The sequence below is a fragment of the Benincasa hispida genome, chromosome 8 (genome assembly GCF_027475165.1).
Source record: "Benincasa hispida cultivar pf3 chromosome 8, pf3_genome.v1.1, whole genome shotgun sequence".
Lineage (NCBI taxonomy): Eukaryota > Viridiplantae > Streptophyta > Magnoliopsida > Cucurbitales > Cucurbitaceae > Benincasa > Benincasa hispida.
The window spans coordinates 35,213,868-35,221,073 of NC_143485.1; the positions used below are offsets into that span (position 1 = coordinate 35,213,868).

Genomic DNA, 7,206 nt, shown 5'->3' on the forward strand with positions numbered 1-7,206 from the left:
ATGTAGCCCACACGTCAGTCAAACAAAAAATTGTTAACTTTTCAAAAAATATTTTTTCTATTCTTTATGTGTAAATAAAAAGAGAGAGTGTGGAGTTAGGTGCAACTAAGCTTAATCATTGTTTCTTTGCTAAATAAAAAAAAATTTGCAATTTCTTTTTCATCTCAATCAAATACCACTTTCCTTTAATTTTGCATTTCTATACCGAAGAAACGAATTGGGTTTGTAATGACCCGGTCCCCCATGACTCAAGTTAGGCCGTTACTATATACATACATGGATAGAATTTAAATGACACATTTTCATAGTGAAATAAATGCTAGATAAATAAGTCAAATAAAAGATTTTCATTAAAACCAAATAATAAAAGTCAAGTAACAGAGTAACCATAAATCATAAATAGATATAAATAAGTCTAGAAACTTTAAAAGACGAAAAATAATTCTAACGGTAAGTTTTCAAATATCAGGACTAAAAGTTTAAAACATTAAAGAAATCTTAAGACATGAGCGAAAGAATAAAACAGATCCCAGTGGCTCGATCACGAATTTCACTTGTCATTCGTTGCCATATCCTTACCCTTACCTGAAAGATAAAACATGGAAAGGATGAGTATGACCCCGCTACCGGAGTTAGGCTAGACATCTATGTCTTCTAGATGCCGATCTCTGGTGAACGTGCATAAATCTCTAGTTTTAATGGAGCATAAATAATATATGAACTCATCCTACCGTATTTAAGAGTACTCACTACCTTTAGTGAATCCCAAAGGAGACACGACCTCTGGTGAATCCTGAAGGAAGCATCATCTCTAGTGAATCCCGAAGGAAATACAACCTCTAGTGAATCCCGAAGAAAACACCACCTCTAGCTAATTTCGAAGGAAAGACAGCCTTTAGTGAATCCCGAAGGAAACATCACCTCTAGTGCATCCTGTAGGAAGCACAACCTCTGGTGAACCCCAAAAGAGATCACCACCTCTAGTGAGTACCCAACTAACGGTAAGGATGCTATCACTATATTAAATATCACATGCATTATAACATAGTTCCATAACATATAAATACATCTCATCATACTCATAGGTCAGTCAAAAGCTCATATAACTAACAATATTGAAATTCATGCTACCATTCATAAAACCTCATCGTACTCATAAGTCAATCAAAAGCTCATATAACTAACAATATTGAAGCTCATGCTAGCTATCATAAGACCTCATCATACTCATAAGTCAATCAAAAGCTCGTATAACTAACAATACTGAAGTTCATGCTAGCGTTCATACATCTTTCATACGTAATCAGTTCCACAGGATCTCAAATGAAGTCATTCATAAACATTAATCTAAACAACCATCCTTAGAATTTGAATAAAACTTAAACTTTCACACGGCACATGGACAGTTCCAGTAATAAGATTACTTACCTTGAATCGAAATTCCCAAAATTAATCCATGCAATGAATCTTTTAACACTTTTGGAAGACCATAATCCCTCCTATAATATAAATCACAATTTTTACTTTAGCACCCCTGGCCCAAAACAATAAATCCAATGCTTCCAACTTATTCTTCGGGGTCTAATTGAATTTAAATAAACTACCGAAGGTCTCCAAATTAAGCTTACGAAAGTTGTGGCTTGGTTCAAAGCAGTTCCAAAGCTCGATTTATTTGCCCAACCTGAACATACATAAAAACCAAAGTTTAATAACAAGGACTTCAACAATTATCTTTAATCCAAGAAGGGGCCAAGGCACTAAAACTCACCAAAATTTACCAACGTCAAACCTTTGCAACTTCGCTCAACACGCTTCAGATCATCAAACTCCATTACAACCTGAATCTATGGTCCAAACATAATGGTTTTTTTTTTTTTTTATCAAAACTAATAAAAAATCAAACGGCATTCATGACTTTGCAAAGAAACCCATGAAATTACCAAACCTTACCCAAAACAAGGACTTTGGCCAAAACCGACGTCTAAACAGCGCAGATGGGCTGAACGGTGGCTGAACAACGACCCAAACAGCGACTGAAGAGATTTGTGGCGAAAATAGGTTCGACGACGTGGTTGGGAAGCTCTGACTCATATTTGGCGGCTGGTGATCGGTGCAAGGGCTCGGCTTAGGTCCGGCGGTGTGCGGTGCTCGAGCTGCTGAAGACTAATCCGGCGGCGTGGCTGCGTGGGTTTGTACGTCGGATGAGCTGTTGGGCGAAGGGGAGGCACGACGCTTCTACGGCTTAACGTGACTGGGCGAAGCGTCGACGTTTGGCCAGATGGCTGGGGTAGCTAAAAGGTCGGGTGAAGCAGTGCGAACGGAGGTAAGGGCTGACGGATTCAAGCGACGACGCAAAGGGGGGGGTTGGGCGGCAGCTGGGTGACATTAACTTAAAACTAAATTAATGCAACATAAAATCCAAATTTTTTTTTCCATTAAACAAACTAAATTTCAAAATTGACAAAAATGTCTTCAATTATTACAAAAAAAAAATGATGAATTTAATTTACGAACGCACTGGATGTTACAGGGTTCATATAGATATTTTTATAAACTTTTTTTCACAAAACATTTATATTTGTATAATACTTAGGGGCACTTGCAAAAATGGTAAAACAAAATACATTAATTAGGCTTACAACAAATATTTTTGTTGTTTACAAAATGAAAAAAACACAACCCAACCACTTGTAAAAGATGTAAAATGTCACAATTGTTGTCAATACTGATATACAGTTGATATACCTGATTCACTTGATACACTTAATACATTACTAATATACACTTGACATACCTGATATACTTGATACACTATCGATATACTCTAGATACACCCAATACACTTAATACACTACCAATATACATTTGATATATTTATTAATGATGTACTTGACTGATATACTTGTCAATCATGCACTCATTTATACTGTTGATAAACTTGATAAATGTGACTGATATACTTGATATACTTGAAAATGATGTACTTGATTGATAAACTACCGATAAATTTTTCAATCATTCATTTGTTTATATTATTAATTAACTTGATACACTTAACTGATATACTATCAATAAACTTGATAATGATGCACTCTTTTATAATGCTAATACACTTGACTAATATATTTTATTAATATACTGTTGATATACTTGATAATAATACATTAGGTTATATCGTTGATATACTTGATAATGATACATTAGGTTGTATCGTTGATATACTTTATAATGATACATTGCTTTATACGACGATTGATACACTTGATATAAAATATATTAAGTTTAGATTTAAAAACAAAAACAAAGAATAAAAACAAAGAAACACCTAACTTTCTTATTCTTTGCATGAATAAATCCATTTCCCCTCATATCTCTCTCTTTCCTCTCCATACCATTAGCCACCGCCCCAATGTTCTGCCTCCCCACCACCTTCCTCCATCGACCACAGTAACCTCGTTGCACATCCGATCATTGTTGCATGAATCGTCAGCGATCGACTGAGGAAGGCGGTGGAAAGTTCTTCTCATCAATTTCTTTGTCTCCATTTTTTTGGACATTTGTTTTGTTTGCTCTATATTTTTCTTAGACAGTGGTTTCTACAATGATCTCAAATAAAATCTTAACATCTGTTTGTAACATTAGTATATCTTCTTGCAGAATATTTTCCTTATTTGAAAATATCCGAGTATAATATTTTGACCAACATTTTCCTTTTTTAAAGTGTGACCTTTCTTTTCCAAATGGGGATTTGTTTCCTTTCTTGGATTTGACTTTTAAAGGAGAATTATATTAATTTTTAGGGTTGTCGCTTTTGTTAATCAAGCAAGACATTTTCTGCTCTACGATCATTATTCTGCTTTGTTCTGCTCTTGCTTGTTGCTCACCATTTCGCTATACAAGTTCTTCATCCGTTGAAGTATAAGTCTTCGAAGTAAATCACACTCTTAGGGGGAGGTTAAGTCCTTACTACCAGATAAGGAATTCTCAGTCTTAGGGGGAGCCTAAGATTCAGCTTCGGAGAAGATGTTCTCCATCGTAAAGTGATCCTAAGATTCATCAGTGAAGGGAGTTCACTGACCTGAGGAAAGTTATCATCGTGAGAGAACTCTCAATTATCGTAGGAAGCCGAGGTCATCTACATTGATATTGTCAAACCTAGGAGGAGCCTACGTGAATTTAAGAAGGAATCTAACATCTAGGGAGAGCCTAGATGATTAGTGAGTTGAGCTCTACATGAATCATTGTAGTTGTTCTATATTACAGATAAATACTGCTTTGTAAACTACTCAAATCTTTAATATTAGTAGATTATGTCATACCCCCTTCCGAGCCTTGTTACCCATACCCGAAATAGGATGTGAAGACAACTAACACCACCATTTTGTGATATCAATTGTCCAACTTTACCAACTCATAGATAGCTAAGCTAATATACAAACATTATAACTAATTAATATTTTATGAACGATTATAGTATTTCATACTATTTTACAATTTTAGCTTAACTATCCTAATGACTTTCAGTTAACATAATTCGAGTTTCGCCCTATGAGATAGTACCAGTTCAGACTTGGGTGGCTTTTTCCAGAATGATCGCTTCCATTACTGGGGGAAAAAGAAAACAAAACATGGAAAACATGAGCTATAAGCCCAGTGAGTGGTGCTTTTAGAAAAGAATAAGTTCAATTTCCAAAACTCATTTTGGGAAAATAATTCCAGAATCATATAATAGAATGTAACCTCCCCAGCCTGTCAGCTGGATATCCCTAGCATGATCATGTATTTCCTCAAGTATTCCCGTGAATTCCCCAATATGAATGATGTGGAAACAATCCCAGTACCCAAATAACCCACCAAATGTGCACATGTCGACAATTGTCGGTAGACATGTTTGGGCACGCTGACAATCCCAGCCAGATACACTGACAATTCCAGTCAGGCATCCACAAAGCATGCTAACAATATCCTAAGTACAATCCTAATTTCCAATACAAATCACGACAAGCAAAATAATGACAATCACAACGACCAATAAAATCCAGACAACACATTTTTCAATCATGCCAATGTTCCAAACATTACCTAAATATATATAATTACATATATATATATATAGAATTCGACATACAAAAATAATAAGAATAACCACTCACAGTTCCTCTTGATTAATTCCTTAGGAATTCCCTAAACAACTTCTGGGCCGAATTTCTTGAATTCCTCCTCTTTTCAAAAAAATCCAAAATTAGTCCATAATTCCTTCAATAATTCCAACTTAGTCTCAAAATAACCTTAAAAATAGAAATAACCATTTTACCCCCTTTAAAATAACCAAAATAGTCCTATCTTTCAAAAAATAACTTTTGGAGGTTATTTTAGCAAGCTGATGGCTGTTGGGCTATAAGATGGGCATGGTCGTGCACACTAATGGCGCTACTGGGCAGCGTTGCATGTGCGCTTAGTCGGTCACGCACAAGGTTGTCCATGCACTGGGATGTCTGCGCGCCATGCGTTGGGCGTCTGCACGCCTGGCAATGACACCCGGGTAGGGCTGGGCGATGGGCATATACGGTCAGCTAGACCACCTGACTTCAAATGCAAAAATCCTCTTCCTTCTGAACTTCCATTTAAACGGTAACCCGGGGCTTCTCACTTCACTCTTTTCTGAGCACTCTCATACCAGTTTCACTCAAATGGCACGAGTGAGTTGTGAGAGCTTAACGCCCCAACTTGTCTTATTTATAGGCGCCCATAACTCCCCCCAGCTTAACACCTCCAGCTTCCGTACATGCCTATGTGCCATCCTTTCATGCTACCAATGCCACTCCTTGCCACTATAGCCCTCAAATGTCTTCCTTTTCTTTGGCCAACACATAACCTCAACTTTACATGTCCTCTCATGCGTCCACCTCACCTTGGTTGAAGCCCAAAACATCCCTTTGTTAGCCACATGTCCGGATGAGTGACCAACTCAACCTTGCTCTCCAATTTCTCCTTGCATCCCATCCTTCCAACTACATGGCTGTATGCTTACTTGATCGCATGGCTTGGCCATTGTATCACCCTCCTTGTGCTAATCTAAGCTCAATGCCATCGTAAGCCTTTATTTGACTGCACACTTTTTTCCTTTCATGATTCACCCTTGGCGCATGCATTGAACTTGGACCATGACCATCGTGCCCATAACACCACCTCCACACCTAACCAACCTTACCATATGCGCCCACCAAGCCCTAGCTAACCTTAAATGAGCTAGACATAGTATGGTCTTGTTGCATGGGCTTCATAATGCAACCACTAACCTCAACAACCTTGGCTCTTCGCCAAACTTCACTCTTCAACATCAACACATAGCACACCACCAATGCATAGCATGGATCCCATCCACACCTAGCAAGGCTCAACCACTCCACACTTAACCTCAATTTGCTTTGGCCAACGCTTTGCGTTTAGCATGTTCCTCATGCTCACGCTTAGAAAAATCTCTCATGTCCTTGTTTGCACAAAATTCTTGCCTAAGGCTTCTTACTGCACTCATCATCTTAAACTTATCGCACAGCTCCCAGCCTTATCACATAGTTTATGGCCTCATCGCATAGCTTCTAGCCTTATTACATAGCCTTGGCATCGCATAGCAAGCCTACCAGCCTTACGCCTCACGCATAGCTCATAGCCGTATGCATGATGCTGGCTCAGCTCCTTGCATGAAATCGAGTGCTTCCTCGCTCGTGCATAGCCCTTACTCGATGCGCGGTAGCCTTTCCTCGATGCACGATGGATTTTACTCGATGCATGATGACCTTTCCTTGATTACGCTTAACCTTTACTCGATGCAGAATGGCCTTTCCTCGATGCATGATGAAATTTACTCGATGCACGATCCTTCCCCTCGCTCACACATACTCGATGCACTATCCTTTCCTCGATCATGCATACTCGATGCACGATTCTTTCCTCGATCATGTGTGGCTTTTACTCAATACTCACCTAGTGCTTACTCGATGCTTACCTAATGTTTACTTTATGCTTGACCATCATTTTCACGGCCAACACTTAGCCAAACTTTCCTTCTCTAGGTAAACTTATAAACACCCAAGAGCCAAGTCTTCAATACTTAAGTATTTTCCCTCTTCATTTCCTTATCCTTTACCCATTTCCCTACAATTCCACATTAAATTAAACATTAAACCTTTCATTTTACTAATCTAA

At 38.0% G+C, this 7,206-nt stretch overlaps 1 long non-coding RNA gene across 1 annotated transcript; it reads right to left on the minus strand.

The window, feature by feature from the left end:
* Positions 1 to 389: 389 nt before the first annotated feature.
* LOC150034536 (uncharacterized) lies at positions 390 to 2,412 on the minus strand. Its single transcript, XR_016531548.1, has 5 exons — positions 1,769 to 2,412; positions 1,629 to 1,681; positions 1,429 to 1,499; positions 754 to 951; positions 390 to 585 (listed from the first exon to the last, which is right to left on the minus strand). It is a non-coding gene; the product is annotated as an uncharacterized LOC150034536 (long non-coding RNA).
* Positions 2,413 to 7,206: the final 4,794 nt, after the last annotated feature.